Source organism: Heterodontus francisci, chromosome 10 (assembly GCF_036365525.1).
Source record: "Heterodontus francisci isolate sHetFra1 chromosome 10, sHetFra1.hap1, whole genome shotgun sequence".
NCBI lineage: Eukaryota > Metazoa > Chordata > Chondrichthyes > Heterodontiformes > Heterodontidae > Heterodontus > Heterodontus francisci.
Genome location: NC_090380.1, coordinates 30,090,779 through 30,096,778, shown reverse-complemented (window position 1 = coordinate 30,096,778; position 6,000 = coordinate 30,090,779). Strand labels below are relative to the sequence as shown.

The 6,000-nt window shown below is 42.9% G+C and overlaps 1 protein-coding gene across 1 annotated transcript in view; it reads left to right on the top strand.

Moving 5' to 3' along the window:
• The first annotated feature begins 2,646 nt into the window (after positions 1-2,646).
• mid1 (midline 1) overlaps positions 2,647-6,000 on the top strand; it is a 414,560-nt gene continuing 411,206 nt past the window's right edge. The window contains exon 1 of the mRNA XM_068040365.1: positions 2,647-2,879. The gene's annotated coding sequence lies outside the window, so the exon portion shown is untranslated. The remainder of the gene's footprint in view (positions 2,880-6,000) is intronic.

Here is a 6,000-nt window from a genome sequence, read left to right as displayed (position 1 = left end):
TGGTACTGCCTCTTCATGCAAAGGCATGACATATCCATATGGCGACACATTCTGTCGCTCACCGCATGCCCGATGATTTTGAAGACAAGCTATGTGAGTACCAGTATTATCTCATAAGGCTGCAAAAGCAGCACGACTGTAGGACCTCCCTTTTTGCCAATGGGGATCAGATACTGTGCTCACTTCACATTCCATTCAAACCATGGCTGTCAAAGGAGAAAGTTCAATTACCTTAAGATCAACTGACAACAAACCAAATCATTTCACTGTCATGCTTGGGGCATATGGAGATGGGACAAAGACATATAAGTCATCAAACAAAATACTCTCGCAAAGAATATCACCTGGCCACAAGGTGTGATCGTCCATGAACATGAAAAAGGTTGGATGGATGAAGGTTTGACAAAGACTGGTGGCATAGCGTGTGGTGCAAGGACCCCTCTTGGGAACATCATATGTTGGTCCTCAATGCTTTTACGTGTCATCGAATGTCAAGCATCAAGGATATCCTAGATTATACTCACACAGATCTTGTCATTATTCCAAGGGGCATGACAGGCCAGTTGCAAGTGATGAATGTCAGTTGCAACCAACCGCCTAAACAGCAGATGTGCTGAAAGTGGAAAGAGTGGCTCTCCTGTGGAGCAGGTGCATTTAAACCATCGGGTAACCCAAAGAACCCAGACCTTCTACTCATTCCCCAATGGATCAAAGAAGCCTGGGGTGTCATTGATCCATCTCTGATTTAGTGCGGTTTCAAGGAGTGTTGTCTCACAAACACCATGGATAGTTCAGAAGACGACATCCTTTGTTTCCCAATGATACTTGGCAGTAGATAACACACAAACACCCTAAGCCAAATGGAAAGGCAAACATACTAGGATATAAAGGGAAAAACTTGCATTTGTATATGCCTCTCTTGTTCTCAGGATGCCCCAAAACGCTTCACAGCCAATGAAACACAGCAATTTTTTCCTTTTCAAGTAAATATACAATTCCCATTTGAAAGTTACTATGGAATCTGCTTCTACCATATTTTCAGCAGTGCATTCCAACCATAACAACTCGCAGTATAAAAAATATTCTCCTCATCTTCCTTCTGATTCTTTTGATAATTATGTCTATCTGTATCCTTTGGTTACTGTTTCTCCTGCCAGCAGAAAGTCTCTTCCTAGCTACTCTATCAAAACCCCTTATAATGTTGAACACCACAATTTAATTTCCCATTCAACTCCTCTGCTCTAAGGAGAACAATCGCTGGTTTCTAGTCTCTCCACAAAACTGAAGTCCCTCATCCTCAGCATCTTGTATACATGACCTCGATGTGCTTGACATACAATATTAAAAATTTGTTCTTTGTATCCTATTTCTAACAAAACTCAGGATTAATGGGAAGACACAAATCTGCAGGCACCACCATAATTTTCAGCAGGACAAGAGTCCAAATCAGTCTGAACCCTTCCCTCTATTGAGGTGGAGAATACCACTTTAACCCTTCCTATAAGTTCAAATAACAAACACCTGGGAACTTTGAATGGAACACACCAGACAGCAGACAAAACTAGATGTCTCTGGAACTCTTCCACACTTACAACGTTGAGCCAAAGAAGTTACTGCGCCCAGGCTTGTTTGTGAGCAATGCATTCAAACAATTAAAAGTAAGTGATTTTTGACCTTTTTTGTTCTGTAATTAGCTCATCTCAAATATATATTTGTATATATAGAGAGAGATGCCAGTCATGATTAGATTAGATTAGAGATACAGCACTGAAACAGGCCCTTTGGCCCACCGAGTCTGTGCCGAACATCAACCACCCATTTATACTAATCCTACATTAATTCCATATTCCTACCAAACGTCCCCACCTGTCCCTATATTTCCCTACCACCTACCAATACTAGTGACAATTTATAATGGCCAATTTACCTATCAACCTGCAAGTCTTTTTGGCTTGTGGGAGGAAACCGGAGCACCCGGAGAAAACCCACGCAGACACAGGGAGAACTTGCAAACTCCACACAGGCAGTACCCAGAATCGAACCCGGGTCCCTGGAGCTGCGAGGCTGCGGTGCTAACCACTGCGCCACTGTGCCGCCCTCATGTAGTGCATAACATCATTGAGAAACCTCTGGGTGTAACAATTTGTAACATTTGTTCTCTCAAATTTTCCCAGCAGGTTGTCACTTTAGTGACTAAACTTAAAAGTATTTCACAGGGACATCCTGAGGTTGTGAAAGGTGCTATTTAAATGCAATTTTTTTCATTCCTTCATTCCTTCTTTCCTTCCTTTATTATAAAGATTTTGATGTCTTCTCATTTTTATGTGCCTTCTATGCACACTACTAATCCAGTCAAAACAACCCAAGTGATTGCCTCCAATCAAGACTGTGCCTTGCATGAAGCACATGACCTTGCATTTCAAGTTGCTCCCAATTCTACTGGAACAGCATTACCCCAACGTCCAGAAGTGGCGTGGCTATGTGAAATGTCACACATTACATAGCTCCTGTCCTCTCTGACATGCTGGCATATCTAGAGTTAAAATGGTAGATTCAAAGCAGCCACCCTCCACGGGAATGTGAGTCATGTTTACCTATATAAGGAAACCTGTCAGACTGAGGCCAGCCTTGTTCGCTTAACTAAGAGATATATACATACAACACACACACCCTGAAGAGAGTGGGAGTGATCTACAGTTTGGACAAGAGCACAACTTCCTCAGCAGGAGTTCCTGGAGTATCTTTAACACAGTGAGGACCAGGCAAGGCTGCGTTAGAGGGAGTGTGTGAGAGAGGGAGAGACAGACCTATTTTGGAACTAGCAGCCCTGCCTTCTTAAACTTCAGGGAGCTGCAGCTTCTGACGAAATGGAGAGTCAGGTAAGTAAAGTTTGATGAGAAAGCAGTTTGAAGTTGAAGGAAAGTTCAAAAAGAATTTAAGTTTTGTTTGTCAATCAAGAAACCAGTATATATTATGCCACAAACTTTTGTGTTATCTTTCCTCTCTTTTATTTACACTGCATGCTACTTGAGGTGAAAACCATATTCTTGCAGGAGAGCAGCCTCTGCCTGTGGGTTATCTAGAGCAGAAATACTAAACTTGTTTCTAGCCTTGGTGTGAAGCACTTTTGTAATCTTTGACAAATCCCAGATGCACAGCTTTGTCCTAGCAAGGGTGAATGGATGTGGGTGGGGGAGGGGGGTGTGAAGAGGCAGAGTTCTTATAATGAAGGGATAATCTCGAGAGTAGATTGCTGTCTGCAGGCTGCATAGTGATCACTAATGGGGATGTGTTGATTCATGGTGAAGGTACCATGTCTGAACAGGCTCTCTCTGTTTACTGGCAGGGCCAGCTTCTGGACTGGAGTGTACAGTGAGGTTTAACACCCTCAGACTTTGGTGGTGTTTATTTTATTTCTTGCATTCAATTCGTTTTTTCAATTTGCCTGTCTGGAGTTCCAGTTGAGGTTGCACACAATGTGATACATGCAGTGTGCCTCAATGGTGAAAATGCTTAGAAAGGGATATAATGAGCACCAAATTGTGAATGGTTTTGTTTGCCCTGAAAGCCCTTTATTATTTTGAGATGCATTTATTCTTAATGATTCACCAATAACGTGTGCCTTAAAATAATTATTAATATGAAGGTAGAACATTCTTTGAAAAGATGCCTCCTCATACAGAAGTTTATTTAATTTTTAGTTAATTTTGATTCATAATGCCTGTTGTTATTCTGCTAATGTTACACCTTCTGGGTTTTGTACAGACCTGCTTCATCGCAGTATACTGGCGGCTAAAGTGGCAAATATTTAGTAGCAGCTCACACGCTGGTGTTAGGGCTGCTTCCAATTTCACTAGACAGTGAATGACTTTTTTCCTGCTTCAACAAGCACTTTGTACTGAGAGACGCCTAAAGCAATCTTCAAATGCTGACCAACCAACATTGCAAAAGCAACTTTTCTTCTCCTCTAATGGCATCTTCCCCCTGCCAACTCAGATACCCTTCCCCCTGCCAACTCAGATACCCTTCCCCCTGCCAACTCAGATACCTTTCACCCCAACTCAGATCCCCCTCCCCAACTCAGATCCCCCTCTGCAACTCAGACACACACCCTCCCCAATTCAGATCCCCCTTTCCCCAGCTCAGATACCCCTCTCCCTCTCCCCAACTCAGATACACACCCTAAAATAAAAGCAAAATACTGCAAATGCTGGAAATCTGAAACACAAACAAGAAAGTGCCGGAAATGCTTAGCAGGTCTGGCAGCATTTCTGGAGAGAGAAGCAGAGTTAACGTTTCAGGTCAGTGACCCTTCATCAGAACTGGCAGACGCTAGAAATGTAATAGGTTTTAAGCAAATAAAGCGGGGGTGGGGCAAGAGATAACCAAAATGAAGGTGTTGATAGGACAAGGTCACAGAGAATAACTGACCAGAAGGTCATGGAGCAAAGGCAAACAGTATGTTAATGGTATGGTGAAAGACAAGGCGTTAGTACGGAGAGGGTATTAGTTGACAGAAAAATAGAGCAACCTGGCCCAAAGCACAAACATGACAAAAAAAGCAGTGGGTAGGCACATGGTAAAAAAAATGAATGATGAAACAAAATGAAATAAAATAAACAAATAAAAAAGAAAAAAGAAGAAACAGCTGAAAATAAAAAGGGGGGCCTGTAATGCTCTGAAATTATTGAACTAAATGTTCAGTCCGTCAGGCCTCGAGCTCGAGGAACAGAATCTCATTTACTGATTAGGCACGATACAGCCTGAAGGACTGAAGATTGAGTTCAATAATTTCAGAGCATGACGGGTGCCTATCCACTGCTTTTTTTGTCATGTTTGTGCTTTGGGCCAGTTTGTTCCATTTTTCTGTCAATTAACACCCTGTCTGCACTAACGCTTTGTCTTTCAGCACGCCATTAAAATACCATTTGCCTTTGCTCCATGACCTTCTGGTCAGTTATTCTTTGTGGCCTTGTCCTATCAACACCTCTTTTGTTATCTCTTGCCCCACCCCCACTTTATTTGCTTAAAACCTATTGCATTTCTAGCCTCTGCCAGTTCCGATGAAAGGTCACTGACCTGAAACGTTAACTCTGCTTCTCTCTCCACAGATGCTGCCAGACCTGCTGAGTATTTGCAGCACTTTTGTCAGACACCCCTCCCGCTCCCCAACTCAGACACCCCTCCCCAATTCAGATACCCCTTCCCCTCTTCTCGACTCAGATATCCTGTCCCCTCTCCCCAACACAGATACCCCCTTGCTAACTCAGATACCCTCAACCGCAATACAGATATCCCCCCTCCCCAATGCAGATAACCCCCTCCTTTAACTCTGATACCCCTCCTCAACTCAGATACCCCTCCCCAATTCAGATACAACCCTCCCAACTCAGATACGCCCCTCCTCAACTTATATACCCCCTGCTCCCCAACTCAGATACCCTCCTCCCCAACTCAGATACCGGCTCCTCAACTAAGATACACCTCTCCCCAACTCAAAACCACCCCCTCCCACTTCTCGAAATGACTGATGATTGCTGGTCATCAATAGTCCCACGTTCCATTGAACACAAGCTGTTTTTCAGTTCTGTTTGATTTGAATGGCTGGTGGCTGTGTTTGACTCTCGGGCCAGTCAAATAGGCCTTGCAGATTGAACTGTAGAGGTTCCTGAAGACTTGGAACTTGCTTGAATCAAGAAAAAGATCGATTCTGTGGGAATCTCAGTCTCCTACATGTTTCAGCATGGGTATGTCTATTAACCTCCCATAATACGTAATAGGAAACATTCTGGGATTTCTTTCACTGACTCATTATAAAGTGGGTTTTTAATTAGGCACAAGATCATGTTTCACCAGCAATTCCTCTGAAGCAAATCAGAGGCACCATTATAGTTGTACTGGGGAAACTACATGTTGAGAAGTTGATTGAGGCAATGACAGTTCAGGATTGATTAATTTCAAAAGGTAACAAATCTGTTCCAAGTTGTCAAAGATTATAAC